The sequence below is a fragment of the Cupressus sempervirens genome, chromosome 4 (assembly GCF_028749045.1).
Source record: "Cupressus sempervirens isolate cs-2001-9-10 chromosome 4, ASM2874904v1, whole genome shotgun sequence".
Taxonomy (NCBI): domain Eukaryota; kingdom Viridiplantae; phylum Streptophyta; class Pinopsida; order Cupressales; family Cupressaceae; genus Cupressus; species Cupressus sempervirens.
This window is the reverse complement of record NC_143121.1, coordinates 423,406,243-423,432,177: the sequence shown is the minus strand read 5'-3', so window position 1 is coordinate 423,432,177 and position 25,935 is coordinate 423,406,243. Positions and strand designations below refer to the sequence as shown.

The 25,935-nt window shown below is 33.3% G+C and overlaps 1 long non-coding RNA gene across 1 annotated transcript; it reads left to right on the top strand.

Moving 5' to 3' along the window:
* The first annotated feature begins 866 nt into the window (after positions 1-866).
* LOC149561844 (uncharacterized) lies at positions 867-23,801 on the top strand. The gene is made up of 2 exons (XR_016363473.1): positions 867-1,006; positions 23,613-23,801. It is a non-coding gene; the product is annotated as an uncharacterized LOC149561844 (long non-coding RNA).
* The last annotated feature ends 2,134 nt before the right edge of the window (positions 23,802-25,935 follow it).

Genomic DNA, 25,935 nt, shown 5'->3' with positions numbered 1-25,935 from the left:
CCCAATACATTTGAATGAGAAAGCAATGATCAAAATAAGAAATCAAAAGATCTTGACTGAATAGAGTTCTCACTACCTGTCTCATGTGGATCAAATTTTGTTAGTATTAGAATTTGTATATGTTGTGTAATATATAAATTATAAAGTAAATAAAAATAATTTATAATCTTTGTTAATATTATTTTATTTTATTGTATCTAATTTTTTTAGTTCACAAAATGATTTGATCATTTCAAACAAATAAATAAAATAATATTTTATCATAATTATTATAAAATATATGTATAGTTTAAAATCTGTTAAAATACATGATGATTAACAATGTTATGAAAATATATATGTTAAAATAAATATCATATATAATAATCAGAAAAATACAAATATAATTTTTTTACAGTTTAATAATAATATTTAATATTAATGACATTACGTTTGTACAAATCATTAATGCTCTATTTACTTGTCTCTGTATTAGATTGTATTAATGAGTTTTTACATCAGTTGTCTTACTCCGTAATTGATCATCAGAATGAAGAGTGATAGAAGAACGTTATAGTGAAAAGGCAATAGCACATTCAAGTCTGAAATTTGAAAACAAAAGTATTCAATCTTATTTTAAGAAGAGAATCAGCGTATCTTGATGCTTAACCTCTCTACAAAGGCTATTGAGATTAAAGTTTGTTATTAAAATTAAAACGGCATCTTATACAAAGTTGTCCGTGATCATGATGATTTGGGGAATGCATTCTTTGATTTCTCTTTTGACCTACCTTTGTCTATTCTTGTTTAGGAAGCCATGTGCGCTGCAAGTTATTTATCACTGACCAAACTAAACTCTATTGCTGCTTACTACATGGATGACAACGAGCTCTGGTTGAGACATGGATTCAACATGGTTTATCAAATTTCCATGGCAGTGTGTGTCACATATCCAATATCATCTCTGAAAGTTTACCCATTGAGGGATGCTATTCTTCTACTGCTTGTAGGATCAGTCAAGTATCAGGTATGGTAATTCTCTTCGAGATGTTTTTTCAAGTCTACCAATTTTTAAATATGGGAATATAAAAACTAGAGTTGCAGAAGAGAGGAAGTGTGTTGTTATGGGAGAGGATCAAATAAATATACAATGTTTGTCAGCTTAACATGTGTCTAATAGTAATAGCTTGAATATTATATAACTATAAATCATATCCATGTCTATAATATAAATATGGAATATTATCTTCTGCAATATGTTTTCGTACAAATTAAGCTATATTATAATACGGTATGTTATCTTGGATTAATTAAGTATTCTTTAACATTTATAAAGTTTAAGTGACTAATTCAAAGACATTCAACACAATCATTCTATTAATCTTTCAAATTTATAAATCAACAATTACGACATTGTTTTTGAGAAATTTAATTTATCTATTAAATTTTTAAAATAATTTAGATCTTATCATTAAGAGAAATATAGAATATAAAATAAACAATTACGTTCACAAATCGATTCTAAATATATCTATTTGTTCTTTGATACAATATAAATTAAAAAAAATTCAAACATTATATTTGATTTTTTTTGAGTTTATATTCTAAATTTGTTATTATCTCCGAACAACCCAATTGAACACATTTATATTGTATATGATTTTTATTGTTTTTTTGCATTTCTATAATTTCACCTAATCATAACTAATTTAACTAGATTAACTGTTTATATATACTAACAAAGTGAGAAACAAAAAGAAAATCATTTGCAAGATAATACCAATACAAACCTAATGCCTCCATATACCTTTTAGCTTTACTATCAAGGATTAAGTTAAAAAACCTTTCTTGAAAGAATTGAAACAACAACCTCGAAATGACCGTGACAGTGGAGAGTTGATTTATTCAAAGAAGGGAAGCATTTATAAAGTTGTATCGCTAATATGGTCTAGTGGGACACCTGTTAGGCAAAGTCTTTAACATGATATTCTATGGTGTCAACTTTTTATTGTTCTCTTGGAATTGGTCCTCTTTTTCAGCTAGGAAATAATATAATTCCAAATCAATTGTGGGAGGTGGTGAAATGTGTTATGGTTGATACTTGGCTTGTTTATAGTAATGAAAAATTTACTTCATAGTTATAGTTTGTAGTAAAAAATAATAATAAAATTGGAAAAAAAATATTACATTTTCTTGAATCTGGAAAAAGAAAGTATGACTTTGTTTTGTCTTAAATGCATTTTGTTTGGAGATTAGCCTGTTCTTTTTAAAAATAGCCATTTATGCTTGTTTTAAATGTTGTGGCTTATATAGCAATGCCACCACCAAATAACATCAATAAAATTTAACTCTATTTTGTATAAATTGTTAAATATTTAAGTCAATTTTAAAAGATATATTATGAAAGTAAACGTACTTATATGTAAAATCTAATGAGGGAAAAAATGTAATGATAAATTTATTCATAATAGACGAACATACAATTACAATGTTTCAAAGGCTAAGAAATATGGGGAGTGTATAGGGTCTTTTGATTAATCACTATAGACTCTACTATTTATTTTATATTTGATTCATTATTTGAAAATATCTTCTCATATGTTTTTCAAATAATCCTCATATTTACTCCAGCCTTCATCAGTCCATTGCATACTTGAATATATATTTTTTCACCCATCTGATCCACAAATAATTCTACCTTAAGAAGATAAACAATATTTACACAAAGTCAAAAAAATTAACCATCAATAGTCAATTCATTCCACTTCAGATAATAAGGGGAATCCAATAATATCAAAATGCTTATCTAAAACAAGTGTTGATCATAGTACATCCACCATGATAATCTCCAAAAATGAACCCACACATGACATATAAGTACATGTTATCGGTCAACCCTAAAATATCCTTTGTTGCATGCCACAGAATGCAAAGCCAAAACCATTGTAGTGAAATTATCATTATCAAGTTTAATCATTCTCCAATCCATATTTAGATCCATAGGACTTGATCCATTTGTGGAAAATTACCGCGATGGTCATAGAACTACCCAAAAATAAAGCAACATATCTTAACTTGTAGAGATATCAAAATTAACTAAACATTTCTGAATTAAAACATTGCACGAACTATATGAACATGTTAAAAAATTACATATCTTGAAATTCCAATGTGAAACGTTGCATGACATTCTTTGAATCTTTTCAAACTTTTTCTAACACTAGTCTTTATATTACAAAATAAGGAAACACCTCTTATGAACTTAAAAAAAAATTGGGGATGTAAAAAATGCAATTATTGCATTCCAAACAGCTATAGAAAATTTAGACATCATTTCTACATAAAAACACTAATTACCAAATTTTCATCATATAAATTCATCAAATGAACTTTTCTTAAAATTGAATCACCAATGATTCAGGTGGTACTATTATCTTTTGGAATAACATCATTTTAGGTAAGCCCCTATCTTTTGAAGGAAATGTTTTTGAAGTAATTGATAGCAGCCAATAAGATGGGGGGCTGACCCCAGAGTACAAAAGGCTAAGTATTCAGCCAGAGGTTACCTCCCAGTTATCTAACCCATACCAACTTTAAACTTCAAAAACCATAATATGTCCATAGCCGAATTGTCAATAACAATAGTCCTTAATCTAATATGCATAAGAGACTGTAAAATAAACCAACAACATTTAAACATATCATTGCTATTAGTCCAAATAATCGACATGATCCAAAAAACCTCGTGGGGTGTAAAGTTTAGATACATGATCATAAAAAAAGTAACAAAAAACAACAAACCTTGAGGTAGATGCCCTTGTCCTTCCCTTGGTTTCCACTCTTCTGCTCCTTAGGTGCTTCCCTTACCACATCCTCATGCTTCACTTTCACTGGTCTATCTAGGATGGTCTTTAGCTAATCCTTTGCCATGAATACATAGATGGAATGAGTTTTCTTAGTTGTCTTTCCCAAGTCCTTCTCCTCTTTGTTAACCCATAAAAATTAGAGGTTGGTGGCCACAGAGTGCATAACTTTGGTGGAGAACTCAACTAGGGTATCTTATCAATGGCAAATAGTGGTTTGGTTGTCCACAAGTCCCTTATGAACTTCTCAAGCCTCTCCATCCATGCATTAGTGTGGCTATGTTTACCTTTCTTCCCAACACCCTTGGGGGTTTTCTTCCTTGGAGAAGTGATGTCTTCCCTCCCACTATGAGCCGAGGTAGCTTTAGGAGTGTCAAAGACATGGGAGGGGTTGATTGAGCTAGTGGTAGGTTTAATGTGTTCATGCAATCTCTTCTTTTCAGATGGTTTAATCTCACTATTGGAGGAGCTAGAACTAGAATCATACTTTGGGTGCGGGCGGGGGTGGTCCTAAATTTATCTAGCTAGAGATACTCATTAGTTCTCCTAGCATGATGCATGCCCTTTTTGGTGTCTGAGTTTGACTCAATAAGACTAATTTTAACCTTGGAGCTAATTTTGACCTCAGTGGCATGATTTTTCTTAGATTTCTTAAGAGTAAAGCTATGATCGGGGTCCAAGGAGACTTGAGGGGTGATAGATGCCAAGGAGTTTAACAAGAGTGGAGGATCTTGGGCTAGGTGTTAGATGAAAAGTTTATTCATGAGACCTTGGTGGATAAGGTTGAAGGAAATGTTATTTATCTATTGTGTCATAATATTAGGATAATTTTTAGTGGTTGATATCAAATATTTATGATACTATTACAAAGTCACAAGAAGAAAGTTTTTGGAGGACATCTTGGTGCAAAGATCATCTATTAGGAAGGAAAATTTGATGGTCATTAGAGATTTCAACATAGTTTTAAATGATGGGGGGAAATCTTGGGGTGTCTTTAACTCTCAAGAGGGTAGGCTAGATCTTTTGGATTTTATTTCTAGAGAAGCTCTTATGGACTTAGATTTGAGAGGCAATAAATATAATTGGTCCAACAAATGGGTTGGGTGAGATCTTATTCAAGTTAAGCTTGATAGGGCCCTTATTTCTCATGATTGGCTTCAACATTATTTACTCTCTCTCTCTCTCTCTCTCTCTCTCTCTCTCTCTCTCTCTCTCTCTCTCTCTCTCTCTCTCTCTCTCTCTCTCCAAAATTGGGACCGATCACTTTCCAATTCAATTTATAGTTCATCCAAGGAATGACAAGAAGAACTTTCCTTTTAGATTTGAGAAGATGTGGATGACCCATCCTAGCTTTGAAGCCCTTTTAAAGATTGGTTGGTTACTTGTGAATGGTAAATATTCTAAAAAGGATCCTCCTCAATTTTATATGACTCACCGTTCCCAGAAGAAGGGAGCTAAAGGAAATTCTTATCTTCCCCTTATGGGATGTAGTTTGTGGCTTCCTATTGCTCTAAAAAATGGTTGGACAACTTGATTATAATTATTTTGATTTTTTTTGTTTGGCTAGGGTTGCTAGACATTTACGATTAATCTATGGTATCTTTTGGCTTGTTGTGGGATTCTAATCCATTCAATTCTATTGAAGGGGTTTTGGGTCCCCTCAAAACATGTCTTAGGGTCCTCATTTGGAATGATTGGGTATTCTTTGAATATCTCTTTTTAGCTAGATGTAAAAAGTGTTTTGGGACCCCTCAAAAGCCTATTTTTACCTTAATCTAGAAAAAAATCAATCTAATGACATTGAATGATAATTAACGTGAAAAAATTTACAACAAAATACATTAATTATTATCGTTAAACCCAAGGAAATAAGTATAGGGCTCATCCAAGCTCAACATAAGCAAAGACTAGGGGAAAATTCATAAAATATTAAAGAAGTGAACAAGGAAATTTGGGTGGATTAAAACATATATTTTAATTCATAATAATTTCAAAAAAAATTGAGTGGTCCCTCCATAGGACACCTCCATGGTAAAGAAAACTACTCATCAAATTGGAAAATATTCCCCTTGAAATGTTGAATTATTTTTATCAAAGGAAAAATTAAAGTACAACCAGTGAAAATTGGTTAGGCCAGTTAGAAGGTCGAGATTATTTGGAATAAATCATTTTGATAGAAAAATAAAGAAGAGCATAGGATAAAAATGACTTCAGAGATCAATTAATTATTTGAAACCAAGTAAAGAGATTAGTCTCTTGCATAAAGCTAATGGATAACAAAAAAATTATAAATAATACACTTTACAACTATTTGTTAACATAGATCAATGACTATTGGCGAGCCTCCAACCTATTTTTGAAGTATATGGATAGCAACCAAGAGAGACAAGGGAGCTAGCCCTAGAGTTCAAAAAGGCTGAAAGATTAGTCGGAGGTTACCTCCCTATTAGCTAACCAATACCAGTTTTATACTTCAAAAAATAATCATTTTCTAGAATGGTACTAAAAACATGAATTGGTTGCAATCAAGCAGATAAATAGGAAAAGTATTCCAATAGTAAAATAACTTACTACTCCTATCAGTCTAGCAATTAAACTTATACGAATAACCTCCATCCTATTGTATCCTATGGCCAGCCCCCTTTTTCTAGCTGCTATTTAATACATAAAAAATATAGATCATGAAAATGCATTTTATTTTATTTATCAACTTAATAAATATTTGTTTCCTCTTGGTAGCTCATTATAGGTGATAGTTCCTTTCCAACATAGTCCAAATTGTGTTCCATGCTTATATGTTCCAAACATATACCTCCATTCTCTAAGATTCTTTTGATGCAAAAGTATCAGTTCCACCCTCTTATATGGTAACTAGTGGTCCCCAAATTTTTATGAAAAGGTTTATAATACATACATAACATACAAAATGAGTTAATTTTACATCTGTACTAAACCTAGTTAAAGTGACACAAACACACAACATACAAAGGCAAAAGTTGTGGATGTTGCTCTATTGATCAAGTAACTAGAAACACTAGTTCTATATTTTTACAGAAATGGGAACTACATAGACCACTATTTCAATGAAGGAGAGATAACACTTTTATTTTTTGAAAAAGAATAAAAAATAAAAAATAGTCACCTTGATATCTTTCCATTTTGAAAAAATTGATCCCTCTTACTAAAAGATCTCTCATAAATGAGTTTCTAGTAGAAGCATGCAATGAAAAGATTTACCCTTTTGAAATTGAACTTTCTTACGTAAATATTGTAACTCTTGTGAATGGGAATCAAAGAGAGGATTTCTTCTTTAGGATCAAACATTGTATTATTCTTTTTGTGTTTCCACTAAATTCCAATGCAAACTTGCGTATCACAATATTTATCCTTGACCAAAAAGAAGTATGTCTTTTCCTTTTATATAATGCTAAGTAAAAACTCCTTTCCATCCATCTTCAAAAGATGGATAAAACCTAGTTCTCAGGAATTTTGTGTGTCATAAATGACAAATTTGGTCATGTGAGAGTTACATCTTTAGAAAACCTTAAAAAAAATTATGGTTACAAACATGGTAGGAATTTTCTTCTTTTAATGAAGTAAAATTTAATTCAACTCTAAATAAACACTAAACATCCTCTTTTCTAAAACATGAAAGAACAAAGCATCACTAAATTCTTCAATAGAAGACTTCCTTTCCTCAAATATTTTCATTTATTTTTTAAAGATCCATGTGACTTTGTTAAGATCATAGACCCTAAAGTTTATTATGCTTGCAAACTCCACAAAAATTTAGTCCATCAAGTAAATTTTATTGAATCCAAGACATAAATCTTATTCACATGTTCAATGAAATATAAAATAACAAGGATATATTCATAGAAAAAAAATGAAACATTAATAATAATTATTCAATAGTCAAGGTTGGATATTTTCCTCCACAACACTAACTAGAAGAGAAGGAGCTCATGTCCAAGCTAATGGAATTACCATTAGATTTGTCACCAAAAAAAAAGTGCAAATAATTAGAGAACCTTATCCTTCAACCTACATCTCTAAAAAAAATGTAAAAAGTAAGAATTATTGTAAAGAATGAAAATTGTTTAATTTTTATGAAGATGCCATTTTTCCTACAATTATCTTTCACAAAAGTTGGTACGTAGTGAGGAACTCAAAAGACATGGAAAAGTGTTGAGAAGAGAACTCAAGAAATATCACCTTGATTTTGCCTTGTTCAAGATGTCAGAAAATGAAAAAGATCACTAGAAATATTTAGAGAAACCAATCATAAAGTAAAAATAAATATAAATTAGTAACTTTAATAGAATAATTTTGAATGAGAGGGTATATGCAAGATCATGGTCAACCAAACTATACTCTTAAGTGGCAATGAAAAATTAGTAAATCAGGGTTATGTCAACTTGATGTGCAATTTTTAACTTGTTACAAACTTTCTGTCAAAAGTCGAGAGAAAAGAATCTATAGAAAATTGAAAAAAATAAAAATTGATTGGTCAAATTTTTTAATTTTAATGCAATAGTAAAGAAATTTCAAGACAAAAATAAGTAGACATATGTCTGACCACCTTAATCAAAACCAAATGATAATATTTTTTATTAAGATTCTAAATATAATAAGTAGACACATGCCTAGATGTGACACATATTTTTGGGTATTTTTATTCTAAATTTAAATAATTAATTATGATTCCTACTATAGTATTTTTAGAATAAAAAACTCTCATTTCTGACCACCTTAACTAATTCAAAACTTTGTAAATTATTATTTTTCTTTATAGTAGAAGAAGCATAGAATTTGATGCATCTTTTATATTTCAAAAATGTTGTACCATTTCAAACTTATAGTTATTTTTCAAATAGTGTGTCAATCAACACTTTATACATAAATCCTTTAGAAAATAAGTAATAATTACTTACTAAACTTGTAATTTGACAAATATTAAATTTATGGAAAGATAATAACATTCTCAAGAAACCCTTTTCATTTCATCAAAATTGGGTGAAAAAATTCATCAAGTACATGTTTGAAGTTAAAAACACGCAAGAATAGGCCAATAACATGTTTTTGGGACGTTTTTAAAGTTGACCATGTAGGGTTGGTATCCAAAGATATATTAGGACTCATAAAGGTATTAATTTATTGGTTTGGTATTAGGATGAGATGGAAAAAAGTTGAAATAGATTTTGAAATTCTTCAAGGCATTTCAAAACTACATATTTTCCAGATCGCTACTTTTTGGCACACCATGATCCTACACATACCCGAGAATAAGATAAAATGGTTTAAGGCATGGACTAATAGACAAAAGTAGTATGAAAATGCTAATATTTGTGGCAATGTTGGATTAATAATAACTACTTCTTGCAACTTTGAACGATACAAGGATTATGCCAATATTGTGTGTGTGTGTGTGTGTGTGTGTGTGTGTGTGTGTGTGTGTGTGTGTGTGTGTGTGTGTGTGTGTGTAGTCCCTCTCGTGTTTGCAATCCATACCTTGTTATATTTTGATCTAAGAGATACTTGTTACTCATGTTATTTTTACATTTGAGATGACTTGATGGTCAAATGTTATACTTTGATTTCTAGTATCATAGATGCTAGATTACTATGTTGTTTAGTTGATCATATCTACATAATGATGCCTTTTTAAGATGAAAAAATGTTTTATAATGATATCTAGTTATCTAGTATTTGGGCATATCCTTTGATTTTAGTTTTATGTTGGATTTGATGTCATGGTTATTTCCTTCATTCTTGCTTTGTGATGCTTTATGCAAAAGTGAGTGTTGTAAATGGATTATTTTAAAATAATTAAATAAATGGTTAAATAAGGATATTTAATGCATTTATTGCTTCATCTATGTTATTATATGCAACTGCACTTGATTGTGTGTTTTAGTGTGCATGACTTATATCCCTAGTAGTGGCACATGGAGTTAGTGATTTGACTATTCATATCTAGCCAATGTCATCCTTGTATGGTCAATGTATCTTATTTAATTGTTTAAATTAAACCTTCTAGTGATTTAATAAATCAAACCTAATTTGCATTATGTAATCAGACCCATGAGCAAGTGTATGCATTCAGAGGTTTTCCTATTTTGCAAAAGTTACTAAGAAATTATGTAATTTTAGCTTTAGAGAATTGTAGGCTTTATTTTATTTAAATTAATTCTCAGCAGCTTTGTTGTAGATGAATTTTGATTACTTAGAATAGTCTATTTTTGTTTGGGTTGACTCAGTGTTTAACTAGGTTACCTTGTTATTTACCATAATCCATTATTCACTCTAAAAGTGAATAAGTATCCAAAGACGAATTTTATTCCTAGGTAAAAGCACAAACCTATGTCACCCTTTTGTAAAGGAAAAGGCTAACAAAAGTATAAATGTTCATCTTTAATGACTGAAAACTAGTATTATTATTTAGAATTTGAAAAAGAAGTAAACTAATGAAATGTGTAGAAATGGTTGAAGTTTAAGATTATAAATTTTAATAATTATTTGGAATTAGAAATGATATATTTTCCTAATTTTTATAGATAATTTTTTAGTTGCTGAAAAATGTTGAAAATTAGGGGTTTGGTTCCCACCACAAAACTATATGGAAATAAACTTATTTCCATTTGAACTTAGACTATGTTATAGATAATGCATATAGCTAGAATGATAAAAAATAAATAAATTGAATTTAGACCTATATTTTCTCTTTTATAGTGATTCAAATTTCAACTCATGCGAAATCGATAATTTTCATCTCCCACCACATTTTTCAAAACAAATATATTCTAACCAGAAGAAAAATTATACATTTTGAAATATATATAATTTTAAAATTTTATTGATATGATTTTATATTTTTTTGTTTCTCAAAAATGACATCTTTTTGAGTGTTAAAATATGTGCTTGTAGAATTTTTTAATTACAATATACAATATCTAAATAAAATACTATAAACTCTATATAAAAATATTCTTGACTTTGAGCTCTATAAAATGGTGTTTATATTTTGCTAAAAGCATATCATAAAAAATAGTAAGAGTTATTGAAATGCTAATTTTCTGAAATAACTTTTTCTTTAATAATCAGATACAAATTAGTATAAGACATGCATTTAATAGACCTTTCCAATTGGAAAAGCATGAGCCCATTTATAATTTGTAAGAAAAATCAAGTGTGGAAACAACTTCCTACACTAATCTCATAAGGAAAGTATGATGCAAATCCTATTAAAATCTTCTACACTTACAGATTCAATATCATGTAAACAACAATATTATAGCCAACCATGCATACAGAAAATAGACAAAGAAAGAAACACATAACACAAAGATTTTCTTGTGGGGAAAAACCTTTTGGTAAAACAACCCCACCCCTTCAGAACTTGCACAATGTATTATCTTCAACACAAGGTTACAATACACTTGCAATGCAAGTTCAACATCAACAACAAAAGACTCCAGTAGCAACTTGCAGTACCAACAATACACCTTTTTCACATCATCTCTCTTCGCAACCCTAAAAATGCTTATAACATGTGCTTCACTTTAGGGCTACTCCCAAAGGTAAACCGTATTAGGGTTTTACCATTCTTCGAGAACCCCACTATTGGGGTAGAGTGTACAATACTCAAAAATCTTAGTTGCCACATGTCTTCACCTGTCATTGAATCTTCCTAACATAGCTCTTACGTGTCATAGGAATCTATCATAGCCATTTTAGCCATGATCTCCTTACACACAATTCAAGATGTCAACACATCAACATTATTTGCAAGAAATACATTTTACAAAACAAATAATAAGAGTAGGAATTATACAGGGTAGAGACACCTTATTCCTAATATAACTTAGCTGGAATGAATTTATCTAGATTATATGTTTTAGAAAAATTGATTCTTGGATAAAAATACTCAAATTCAGTCATTCTGATAAGTCAGGCTGAAAGGTGACACAAGTTTTTACTTTTACCCTTCTCACTTTTACAAAATAGAAATTTGAGAGTGAATTTCCAAATCCTTTTCTCAAGGATTGTTTTTTTGTTTACTGTAGGAGCTACAGGAGTGGGATCATCATGGGATTGGTCATGTTGGATATAGCTTGGTGTGCTGCAATTTTTGGTAGCCTCTACAAGATTTTTTATTTGATTGCCCAGTTTCCTATTTTGTTCTTTTGGTTGTTAGGTAGGGCTCTCCTATTTTATGATTTCAGCTCCATTTTTACTTCCATTTCTAGAAGTTGTATGTTAGGACATTAAGAACTAGTGCTTCACTTTATTTTTGAGTTCTAGCTCTACTTGGTTGGGCATGTATGAGAATTTCCATAATTTTCAGGATGAGGGTTTGGGGTTGTGCACTATTATGCTGGTCATTTTTGCATACAGTTTTCCAACTCAATTTTTATTAGATTTTTTTGGCTTATTCATCCTTGGGGTGAATGAGGTTTATTTTTGTTGATTTTCATCAATGTTGATTTGCTTTGAGGTTTTTACCTCAACTTATGTGCCACCCAATTTTCTCTAGTTTTCTTGGCATGATGTTGGTCGTGGACTTGGATTATCTGTACGATGTCCATCCAATCACTATTGTATTTTTATTTTGCATTGGGATGTGTGTTGCATCCATACTCCCAAACATGTATTCAGTTGCATATAATTTCTCTTATGTTCTCATCCAGCTCTTGTTTTATGATCTTCATGATGTTAGTGTGACAACACACGAGCACATGCACGTGTGATTTTTAGATGCTTACAAGTCACAACCTTCCAGTTGCTAATGGTTGAGATATGGTCCTTGGGGTTGGGTTGGGAATATTCATTGCCTACGGGCAATGGCTATGTTGGGTAAGGTCAGTTGTGGGGCCTCTCTTGTAAATTTAGGTTGTATTCCTGACCAGGTGTACATGTAGAAGTTTCTAATAAGTGATAACTAAATAAATTCATGGGAAAATTAAGTAAGATAAGAAATACATTATTGGCCTCCTTAGGGGAATGGTCTATAAATACAATGTTGGCCTCTCGGGGGTAGTGACAAGGGGAATGGTCAATGAATACATGGTTCACACAACTTAGCCAGGGACACAACACGTCAGCCTCTTGAGGGTGTATTGAGGGGAATGATTTGTTAGTGTGTTGAGATTGGGTGTCCAAGCAACCTACTCTCCACAAAATTCCCTACACAGTTGACCCATAGATTGTCTGACCAAGACCTAGTCCACTTGCGTTATCTCATGATCTTGGTTGAAGTCCTCTTTACTAATTTGCATGACTTTTAGCCATGGATGTTTTCTTTGCATGTGTTTTTGGTTGGATCATTATCTCCATCAACATGGCATGAGTGGACCTATGGGCTTCATGTGGTTGGGAAGCATAGCTACCTATAACATTGCTAGGGACCAGTGTATAGAGACGGTCTATTTCCAATTGCAACCAATTCTTAATGTTCACTTGGTATATTCAAGATTCTGAAGTATTCTTCCTTACACTTTATGCTTTTATTGGAACGCTTAGATATCATGATCAAATGATGTTAGTTTCATTTCACACATTCCTTTATTATGATGTTTAGCATATGGTTAGATGATGTGATTCACTTAGTTGGAGTATCTACTTCTTTATTGGATTAACATGTTGGATCTTGTTCTTATAATGTTATTACATTGTGGTAGTGATACCCTCATAAGATAGAGCTAACTATGTCATTGATAGTTTGGGATGTTATGTGTGAGGAATGGCTAGGGCCTTCAAGGTCTCATGATGCTATTACGATTGAGAGGAACCACACAAGAGTTTAGTTGCTTATATACATTGTGATGTTTCTTTTCGCATGCTTTTCATTTACTCCTATCATTTAGACGGTTAATTGTGTTTCTGTCATGCTTCTCTTGTGTTTGAGTGTCCAAGCCTCAATTTGTGGATCTAGTACTCCTTGGTGTGGAGGTTTTATCTCTATTTTTTCCCTCAGGATGTTTCTCAAAGTATCTCTCTACATCTCTGGGTGAAAATGCTTCAGCATTAGGCAATACTAGAAAGTATCACACACCTTAGGAAATTCTATCATATGATACTAAAAAATATCACATGCATTTTAAGGTATTCTGTAGTATGATACTAGAAAGTATTACATTCCCTTTAGAGTTTTGTCATATGATACTAGTAGAGTATCTCATGACTATTGGAAACTCTATCACATATCTCTTGAAAGTTTTGTATGATAATGGGAGAAATGTCATACGATATTGGTGAGGTACTGCATAGGCTTGTGAGAAAACCTGCTTAAGCAAGTAGTTGACACTTTTTGACTTCACTGAAAGGTTTTGAGAGGTGATTGGGATACCCTCTACAAAGTTCTTGAACCCTAGTATTTGACCTTTCAAATATGATATGTTTCAGATTCAAATGTGTTTTTATACCTTCACAACTTTCTCATTTTTGGTCAGTAGTGGTGCTTGGAGATCATTGGTGTTTGAATGTTTTCTTAGCATTTCATTGTGATCTTTGTGATCCTCGTATGTTGATTATCATGTGCATCCATACTTTAAAAAGTAAATTATCTTGCCTTTTATTTATCCTTGTTCTAAGGATCTTTGGGCGAGGCATTTCTTCCAGTATCAAAGACCATGTTGCAACATTGAGATTTCTATATTATGCTCCCATTATGATATTGTTTTCTTACATTATTGTTATCTTTTCATAGCTTATTCTTATCTCTCTTATGATTTTCACATATGATTTTGACCCTATCTTGTCACTTCCTTAGTGATTCTTCTTGCACATAGACCTGGTGGTCAGGGTAATAACCGATGGATTGTTAATGAAGAAGAACAACATGAGGAGGAATTTTAGGGTGGTGGGGAAGAATAGGGTAACAATAATCATGGTGGCATTAGGGCATTGATACCATTTCTACAAGAGATAATTTTTGGGTTGGGACCTCATGTAGAGGAACACCAACATGACCATGGTTAGAAAGAGGGATCTCACCTTGGATATTCCCATAGGTTAGAACATAGAGAGGAAGAGGAGCATGAATGCAAACATTCTTGAACACCACCTGGTGGTAGAGGTGATTGTAGGAGAGGCTATAATTAGGATGATGGAGATTCCATCCAAATGGACATGATGAGAGACCTTCGGAGGTCTAAACCACCACTATTTGATGGTCTTGGAGGAGATCTCAAGGCTAAGAATTGGCTACTGGATATGGGGCATTTCTTTTCCTTGCATCCATATGAAATAAATGTGAAGAACCATTGTGTCATTATGCAATTGAGAGAGAATTAGTTTGTGTGGTGGGATATGGAGAGTCAAAAACTCTAGATTAGTATATCGGATCTCACTTGGGAGATTTTTGAGGAGAGATTTAGAGAGAAATTCCTATCTCCATAGTACCAAGAGGATCACACTAATGAGTTTCCTAACCTTAAATAGGGTAATTTGATAGTGGATTAGTATGAGAGGAGGTTCTTTGGGCTAAGATAATACTCTTGTTGCTATTACAATGAGGTACTTCTCATACAACATTTTATCAGGGGTCTCAAAGACTCTGTCATTTGGGATGTCTGTCTTCATTAGCCAAGGACACTTTCTCTTGCTATTGAGAAGGCAAGGATTGCTGAGAGCAATGTGACTAGGGGGCTCAGTATTAGATCAGCCTCTCAGAGCTAGAGTACATGATCTATAGGACAAAGTATACTACTCCCTCAGATGCAATTCTTAGGATAGGGTCAAGCCTAATTAGCACCCTCACAAGGTGGTTGCAAATGTCAAGAGTGATGATGCCAATGTTATCTATAGAAAGGTGGATAGGGTTTAGATACCACAAGAGGAAATGGATCTAACTAGAGTAGAGGTTAACAGTCCTAGTAGGACCATCCATCCCAGGGTGATCAATAATATTCTAGTTGAGGGAGTGTACCATATTCTAGCACTACCTAGGGTGGGTGTGGTTCTAGTTCCATCTTTAGAGGATAATGTTTTTCTTGTGGGTAGCTCAACCATAAATTAGTGAGATGTCCTACAAAGACTTCTTCATGACCTAGTAGAGGTGGAGTCAGTTTAGAGCCTAACATGGGAGATGTTGGTAGGTTCCATCGAGTCTTTGTGGCAATTGATAACTGTCAAGCTGAGCACTAGGGTACCATACACAAGACTATAAGTAAATTTCATGGTATTTCATCTTTGCTATTATTTAACTCAAGTGCTTTAGATTCTTTTATTTCACTATCTCTAGTTTAGTGGAGTGGGCTAGTGGTAGTATGTTAGGTTGATAAGTGGCAAGTTGAGTTAGCACAGGATCCAAGGTGGCTATGGACTCCTTGGTCAGTGGATGTGCATTAGAGTTAGGTATCTTCACCACCATAGTGGATCTTTGTATCCTACCTCTAGGATCATATGATGTTATGTTGGGCATGGATTGGTTAACCACCCATTAGGTGATTATAGGTTTTTGGTGAGATTTTGTGCTATGTGTTTATGAAACAAGTGGGAAGGTGGAGCTTTTAGGGGTCTAGAGACCAGTCTCACTTTGGATGATCTCAACTAACTAGCTGAAGTGGAGTGTGTGGAAGGGATGTTAGATATTCTTTTGTATCCATCATCAATCTTGAGGAGGCCAAGAGCTGTATAGTGACACTTGATGATCACCCACTCCTTTATGAGTATCCAGACATGTTTCCTAATGAGATACTTGGTATGCCACCACAACATGACATTGATTTTTAGATTTCCCATACCAGGAGTGGAGCTGATATCACAAGCTCGTTACCACATGACTAATCATGAGCTGAGTAAGCTTAGATTTTAGTTGGAGGAATTATTTTCCAAGGGCCATATACATCCTAGTGTATCCCCTTGGGGTGTAGTAGTCATCTTCATGAAGAAGAAAGATGGATCATTATGTTTATGCATTGACTACCAATAATTGAACAAGGTGATGGTAAAGAACCAGAATCCTTTTCCAAGAATAGATGAATTGTTCGATTAGATAAAGGGAGAAAGATTGTTCTCGAAGATTGATCTTAAGTTAGGATACCATCAGCTTCATATTCATGAGGTTAACATTTATTGAACAAGTTTTCATACATGCTATGGGCATTATGAGTTCATGGTTGTACCCTTTGGGTTAACCAATATACCATTGTGTTTATGAGTTTGATGAATTGAGTATTTTGTAAGTACCTCGATCGATGTGTCATTATATTCTTGGATGACATATTGATCTATTCTAAGACTATAGAGGAACATGAGGTCTATTTATGTTAGGTTTTGTAGTGCTTGCAAGATCATTAGTTATGTTGCAAGTTGGGTAAATGTGGACTTTTAGTCTGAGGTGAAGTATTCGGGGAATATCATCACTGGTGATGGCATTGTGGTGGACATAGAGAAAATTTGAGCTATCATGGATTTTTTGGTACCCACTAATGTTTCTAAGGTTTGTAGTTTCATGGGATTGGCAAGTTACTACCATTGATTCATGAAGAACTCTTCTCATGTGGCTCATCCCATCACTTCTCTTTAGAGAAAATGGAAGAAGTATGTTTGGTTAGACTAGTGTGAGGCAAAATTTGATGCTCTTAAAAAGCATTTGACCAGTGCACTAGTCCTTGTAATGCCTAATCTTGTATGCAATTTAATGGTTTGTAAAAATGCTCCATTCAAGGGTGTGGGTGCAGTGTTGATGCAAGATGGTTGTGTGATTGCATATGAGTCTAGAAAACTCAAGGACCATGAGCTTAAGTACCCCACTCATGATTTAGAGCTTGTGACTATAGTGCATGCACTTGTGCACTAGAGACATTTCCTTTTGGGACACAAGTTTTAGTTGCATGGAGATCATAGGAGCTTGCATTATATCTTTAATTAGCCAAACTTGAATGAACAAAAATGTCATTGGATTGAGTTCTTGTATGAGTATGACTTTGATGTTCATTACATTAAAGGGAAAGAAAATATCACCACAGATGCCTTATGTAGGAGGAGAGATGTGATACTAGGTTTGTCAATGGGAGTGGATTTGTGAGGCTATATCTTGGAGGCTTTTCCTAGTGACACATAGCATTAGGAAGTGAAGGCAGAAGTTAAGTCTAGACATACCCTTGAGGGGAGTTTTTTAAATTATTTACTTGAGCGCAATGTACTGCTACAAAAATTGGAGCGTATCTATGTAACAATGTTTGGTGATCTTCATACCTTGATTTTTTTAAAAGCGTATCGAGCACCATTTTTGCACATCTTGATGCCAAGAAGATGCATGCCAATCTTAAATAGTTGTACTTTTGGGTAGGGATAAGGCATGATGTTTTTTGATTTTGTTGCTCAATGTTTCAAGTTCCAGAGTGTGAAGGTAGAGCATCAGCATTTGGCAGGTCTTTTGCATCTGCATAACATTCTAAAGTGGAAATGGGATACCATATATGTTGATTTCATCATAGGATTGCATGTGTCATCGCAATGACATGATTTTTGTTGATATTAAGGTCAATTTGTCTATTAGTGACTTAACACTTAGTCAATTCATTACATTTCTATTGAGCTCTATTGTTTCTATCAAGCTTATCTTTCATCCAACAATGTTAACCAAGTGCTTCAGTTGCTCCCAAGCCAAGCAGTCAAAATGCAGTTGCTACCTAGCTTCATAGGTAATGTATAGTTCATGCTGGGCATATGAGTATCTAATGAGCTATTTAATGGAAGTGATGGAAACTCTAGCATTATCTAGGCTCTATAGTGTTAACTAAGTTCTCCAGTATTAACTAAGCTCTATGGTGTTAACCAAGTCCTCTAGTGTTAACCAAGTTCTACAATATCTTTTGAGCTCGTAGTGTTAACAATGTGACTCTAATGTTGATCAAGTCATGCAGTGTCAACTAAGTAATTTAGTTGTTACCAAATTTCTTAGTGTTCATTGAGTTACATAGAACTAAACAAGTTAGATTGCTACTTGAAGTGATCAGTATGGACCGAGCCTCTACTTTAACTAAGTGCTAGAAGATGCCAAGTGTTGATAGTGGTTTCCAAGTGTCAGAACATCACCAAGTCTGTTACTCAAACCTGATTTATAATAGCTAGGTTGGCTTTGTGAATTATGATGAATTTGGTATTGTAGCCAAATCTAGTAATAAGTTAATTGGATTGATATCTATATTAATTTAGTGTATCACATCTATTTGTATTTGATGAGAAAGATCAAGAAGAGTATGAGTGTGAATTAAAGGCTACAAGTTGTATATGGTACAATAAAGATCTATCTATCACAACAAGGTGATTATTGCATTACAAGGAATCTCAACCAATAAACCAAGTTGCAAATCAAAGATCAACCATTGATTTATCCTACCAGGTGCATCAATCAAATCCTTTAATGGGGTGGAATTAATAGTCTTATGAAAAATCTCCTAACAATGTGCATACTTTATTATATGTTTGTAAATCCTTTTACAAGGTGGACCTAGTAGTCTTTATTGCTCCTAATAGGGAAGATCATCAGAAGTGATCAATTGTAAGCCTTAACAGGCCAACTTTATACTTTACTATTAAAGCTTGTGGGTATCATCCCCACCCTAGGTTTTAATTTCTATTTGGAAGGTTTTTGGGTCAACCCATCTTGTGTCAAAGTGTTAAAAATGTTTTTACTACTTTTATTCTTTCATGCATGCAAATTGATTAGAATAACATAAATGATTAATTGGTGAAATAAGATAAAGTTTTATTGGTTCCTAATTCACCCATCCCCTCTCAGTAACCTATCCTATTTTATATTTCCAACAATTGGTATCAAAGCTTGCGGTTCTCATAGAAGAAGTTTAACAACTTGAGAAAAGATTAGAGGCAATGGAGGTGTACAAGCTAGAAAAGGCTATTGAGAATGATAAGTTAGATTTAGAGTTGGCTATTGGAAATCTCAAAAAATAAAATGAGCATCTCTCTCAATTATTACAAAGAAGGAAAGATCTTGCAGCACAATTGAATGGCAATCTCTACATTGATGAAAGAATTGAAGACTTATATCCATAAAGTAATTTAGATGAAGCTGATGTAGCAATCAAAGATCTAGTTGAGGAAAATATTACTCTTCAAGAAGAAGTTAGAAAGCTAAAAAGAGAGCAAGAAATTCAATTAGTTAGATTATGTGAAGTTATGAAACAAAAGGACAAAGACAAAGAAGAATTAGAAGGAAAGAACAATGAAATCAATCAACTATCCCTTCAACAAGAAGATTTTATTTAATAAATAATTGGAGCAAATGAAGAAATCATACATCTAAGATTAGAAACTAAAATACTACAAAATGATCTCAATATTGAAAAGAAAATTGATGAGAGGATGATGAAATCTCAAGAAAGAATGGATCAATTAAATGAGTAAAATCAGTATAAACATAAAGGTAAAGTAGGATTAGGTTATACAGAAGGCAAATAATCCAAATAGGGAGCTCAAAAGAATAAAATTCCTACTTGTAATCATTTTGGTAAGATAGATCATACATCAAACAAATGTTGGAGTAATGGTAAACCTAAATTAAATGGAAATTGTTACAATTGCAATAAGCATGGACATTGAGAAGTGAATGCAAAGAGAAGTCTAAGTTTGAAGAAAAATGTTATAGCTGTAATAAACAAGGATACAAATATTCTAAATGCAAGACAAAGAAATTAAACACAATAGAACAGATTATGAAAGCAATATTTGGATGGGAGTACAAAACGTGGTGTAGATGCCACTACTATGGTGAGTTTGGACACATTGCAACAAACTATGTGAAACATAATATAAGGAAAAGGGATACTACAAAGATATTTTTTATTTGTATAAAACTTGGTCATCTTTCTTAGAACTACATGAACAAAGAAAGAGTTAAAGATGAAAAGAAATCCAAAGCTGAAAAGATTAGAAAAAAATGAGGTAGCAATGGGTACCAAAATCTCTTGAGAATGCAAGCTAAAATCATGAAGAAAATGATACCCAAGTCAATGAGTTGGGTGGAACTATCATTTCAACTTAGTTCCTTATGGAACAAATTGTATCATGGTGATAGTGGACAAGTTGTCCAAGGTAGCACATCTTTCACCCATGAGGACATCCTACAAAACTTCTTCTATAGTGCATGTTTTCTTGGAAGACATTGTTCAAGTGCATGGGACCCCTCATTGGATTATTTTTTATAGAGATCTGGTGTTCACTTTAGCACTATGGACATCTATCCAACATGCTTTGGGAACATAGCTCAATTTTTGTTTGGCTTATCACTTAGAGACAGATGGTCAAACTAAGAGAAAGAAATAGGTTTTGGAAGATATGCTTTGCATGTATGTGATGGACTGATAGGTGAAGTGGGAGGATTATTTATACCTTGTTGAGTTTGTATATAAAAATTGGTATCATAGTTCTCTCACCATGTCACCTTTTCAGGCCTTGTATGGTAAACTATGTCATACCGCTTTGAGTTGGGATTGTTTGGAGGACCACGTACTTCTAGGTCTAGAGATGCTTCAGGATATGGAGTAGTAGGTTGTTCATATTAGAGAGCATTTGGTTACTACTCAAGACATGTAGAAGAAGTGTGAAAATGGCCATAGGTTGGATCGTCACTTTTTTGTTGGTGACAGGGTATTTTTGAGAGTACATTTGAGGAAGAGCCCCATTTGTTATAGGAAAGAGTCTAAGTTGGCAGCATGTATTTTCAAACTATTTGAGATCCTTAAGAGGATTGGTCTTGTTTCTTATTGACTAGTATTTCCACCTAGCCTATCATACATCCATGATGTTTTCCATGTTTCTATTGTGAGACAGTATATTTTTGATGTGACCCATGTTCTTGATTGGGATTCTTTGCAAGTGGAGGACGAGAAACTCTCTTTGGAGCCCATTCGTATCCTTCAACATTAGAGATTGACTTTTAGAGGTCCGAAGATAGATCAGGTAAGGGTCCAGTGGGATGCGAGCAATGAGACTTTTTCTACTTGGGAAGATGCTACACAATGGTGAGATTTGTATCCCTATCATTTTGTAGGCTTCCAGGAGTAAGCGTATGCCTAGTGGGGGAGGATGTAGTACCTCTCATGTTTGTATTCTATACATTGTTATATTTTGATCTAAGAAATACTTGTTACTCATGTTATTTTTACATTTGAGAATACCTGATGGTTAGATGTTATACTTTGATTTCTAGTATCATAGATATTAGATTACTATGTTTTTTATTTGATGATATTTGCATGATAATGTCTTTTTGAGATGACAATATGTTTTATGATAATATCCGGTTATCCAATATTTGGACATATCCTCTAATTTCTGTTATATGTTGGATTTGATGTCATGGTTATTTACTTCATTCTTGCTTTGTGGTGCTTTATGAAAAAGTGAGTGTTGTAAATGGATTATTTTAGTATAATTAAATAAATGGTTAAATTAGTTTATTTAATGAATTTATTGCTTCAAATATGTTATTATATTCAATTGCACTTGATCATGTGTAAGATTTATATCCTTGACAGTGGCACATGGAGTTAGTGATTTGGTTGTTCATATCTAAGCAATGTCATCCATGTATGGTTGACGTATCCTATTTAATTGTTTAAATTAAACCTTCTAGCGATTTAATAAATCTAGACTCATTTGCTTTATGTGATTAGACTTGTGAGCATTTAGAGGTTGCCTTTGTTGCAAAAGTTACTAAGATATTTTGTAATTTTGGTTTTAGGGAATTTTTGGCTTTATTTTATTTAAATTAATTCTTGACAGATTTTTTGTTGATGAATTCCAATTACTTGGAATAACATATTTTTGTTTGGCTTGATTTAGGGTTTAAGTAGGTTACTTAGTTATTTACCCTAATCTATTATTCCCTCAAAAAGTTAATAAATATCCAAAGAGGAATTCTAATCCTTGCTTCTCACTTTTGGAAAATAGATTTTTGAGAGCAAATTTCCAAATCCTCTTTTGGAGGATTGTGTCTATGTTCATAGTAGGAGATATGGGCATGGGATCCTTGTGAGATTGGTCTCCTTGGAGCAAGCTCAGGGAGACCTTGGTGCACTACAATTTTTTGTAGCTTCTGTGGGATTTTATTTGATTGCTTAGTTTTTCATTTTCCCCTTTTTGGCTATTAGGTAGGGCTCTCTTGTTTTATGATTTTAGTTCCATTTCTACTTCCATTTCTAGTAGCTATATGTTAGGAGGTTGAGAACTAGTGTTCCCCTCCATTTCTAAGTGCTAGCTCTACTTGGTTAGGTGGGAATGAGCATTTCTTTGATTTTTAGGATGAGGGTTTTGGGTTTCACATCATTATGTTGGCCATTTTTGCATATGGTTATGGTTTTTAACTTGATTTTTATTAGATTTTTGTGTCTTATTCATCCTTGTGGTGCATGAGTTTCACTTTCATTGATTTTTCATCAACGCTGGTATTTTCAAGTTTTCACCTCAATTTCCATGCTGCCTAATTTTCTCGAGTTATCTTGGCATGATTTTGGTCATAGAATTGGATTATATGTAGGATTTTTTCATGTCCCCTTTTCAAATAATTAAAAAAAGAAAATCTTTGCTAAGGCAGGCAGGCCCAAGAAAGTGAAGTTTCAGAAAAAGGGGGTTAATCTTTGGAAACCATTGGACTAATAAATGAAAATTATTATTAAAATATGTTTCATTAACGTCTCTTGGATGTGAGTTACGGTTATGCCTTCTTTTAAGGGGTTTTGGAGGCATTTTGGGCTCATTCCAGAACTTGATTTTTGCTCATTCTTTGTTATTCTTCAGAGGCTGCCAAACCCATGGAGAAGGAGACCCAAGAACGGGAGTTTGCAGGTTTCTAGGGAGACCCAAGAATGGGAGTTTGCAGGTTTCCAGGAAGGCTAAAGATGGGAGTTTGAAGCCATTCCATGTGCATGCTCATACAGAGTTTGCCTTTGTGCTGAACAGTGCAGATTTGTGGTTTTTCGAGTGTGTTTTTTGGTATGAGTTTGGTGTTTTCAGTTGATTATTTCATATAAGTTTGGTTTGCTGCTGTATTTCAGACTTTCAGCTGTTAAAATAGAGCTAAATATATGTATTGGGACGTGATTAAACTTCTGAGATAGATTATTAGTGTTTTGTGGTGTTTTCGGGCATTTTTGTGTTAATTTCGGGAGCCCGATGAGCATAGTTTTTGTCCTACATTTGAGAACTGTTGTGTAAAGGCTATACGGATATGAAAATTTAATTTTGTAGGCTGTTATGCTGCTGAAACTCCAGTAAAAATTTCCACTTTCAGATTTATTAATAATAGGTGAAGCTGTGAAGCTTTTGGCACAATTTCTGGCATACCCGATTTGGGGTTTCTTGAGAAATTTGGTGGTTCTTTGGGATATTAGTTGTTTGATTTTAAAGATCTGATTTGAGGCTTTAAATATCATGTAAAATCAGAAAAGGGACATTTTAGTGGTATCAGAGCCATGATCTTGCCAGCCTGAGGGTTTGTAGAAGTTGCATGTCAGTTTTGACAACTACCCAGATCTTGCATTTCAGTTTTGAGAACTACCCAAATCTTGCATGTCATAATTTATGGTTGCATGTTGCTTATAATCAGTTTCATGTCAACATTTATGGTTGCATGCTACTTCTAATCATTTTCATGTTAGTTCTTGGTGAATTTGGTGGTTGTAGAAGTTTGCATTTCAGTTTTGACAACTACCCAGATCTTGCACGTCAGTTTTGACAACTACCTAGATCTTGCATGTCATAATTTGGTGGTTGCATGTTGCTTATAATCAGTTTCATGTCAAAATATATGGTTGCATGCTACTTCTAATCATTTTCATGTTAGTTCTTGGTGAATTTTGTGGTTGTAGAAGTTTGCATGTTAGTTTTGACAACTACCCAGATCTTGCATGTCATAATTTGGTGGTTGCATGTTGCTTCTAATTAGTTGCATGTCCAAATCTATGGTTGCATGCTACTTCTAATCATTTGGATGTTAGTTCTTGCTATTTGAAGAAGTTATATCCTATTGGGGTTACACTCTACTTTATCCAGAATGGACAGGTATAGTACAAAGTCTCAGAGGACACGATCTTGGACAATTGATAGCCAGAGTCAAAACAATAGAAAGGATGGTTATTTAGACATTCGAGATAAACTTGTGAAAATAAGCCATGACATGTCTAAACAGTTGGTTGAGCACCACCGTATAATGAATGACATGTTATTTGACCCAGCTAAGGTGGATAAGTTGACTGGATTTCTATTTGGCAGATTTTCTCACAGGACAAATGACACAATTCCCAAGAACTTGCATGAGGAATTTGAGAAACTAGCTGATAGCCAGGTAGAGGTCTCTGATTCTACTTTGCCATAGGAGGTGGTGGGAAATGATATTACACAGATTGATAGTAATGGTCAACTTGATACTCAAATTGAGACAATTGTTTACAGGTCATCAAAGGGTGATGCCACAGGTATTCAGGATGGTATAGTTATAACAGGTAGTGACTACAGTATAGTGGGTTCAGATGATGATTATGAAGATGTTGTTGTGCAGGATGGTGAGATACCTGGTAGAGATGAGCAGACATTGAGCATTCATGAATTTGTTGAGAAAGATTACCAGGCACAGTTAGATGCTTTATCACATGAGGTTGAGGCTGGTAGTACTTCACATGATTTGTGCAACCAGTTGAAGGTGAACAAAGATAGTATTGTGACTTCATTATCTCATCATGACAGGTATGTGGAGTTACTTGGTATTGGTCATATTACTCAGGTGAGGAGTTTTCTTGAGTTACCAAGTGATTCTAGTTTACGAATATGGACTCGAGATTGTTATATTGGCATTTGGGATTTAGTTGACTGGAGATCTTTAACACTTTTTGGTAGCAGTGTTTGTTTGGGTGCTATCATGGATTTGATTAACAGATTACACGGTGTTGTCTTTTCTTGTACCAGTATCTTGTCTGATTTTGGTATTAGTTTTTATACACCAATGTTGGGCTTTGTTCATATATCCAGTCGACCATACTTGCTGGAATGTGTTGATGATATTTCATATTTGGCAGTGTGTATAGATGAGTCCCAGGATCATATTGGCATTGATGACATCCAAGAG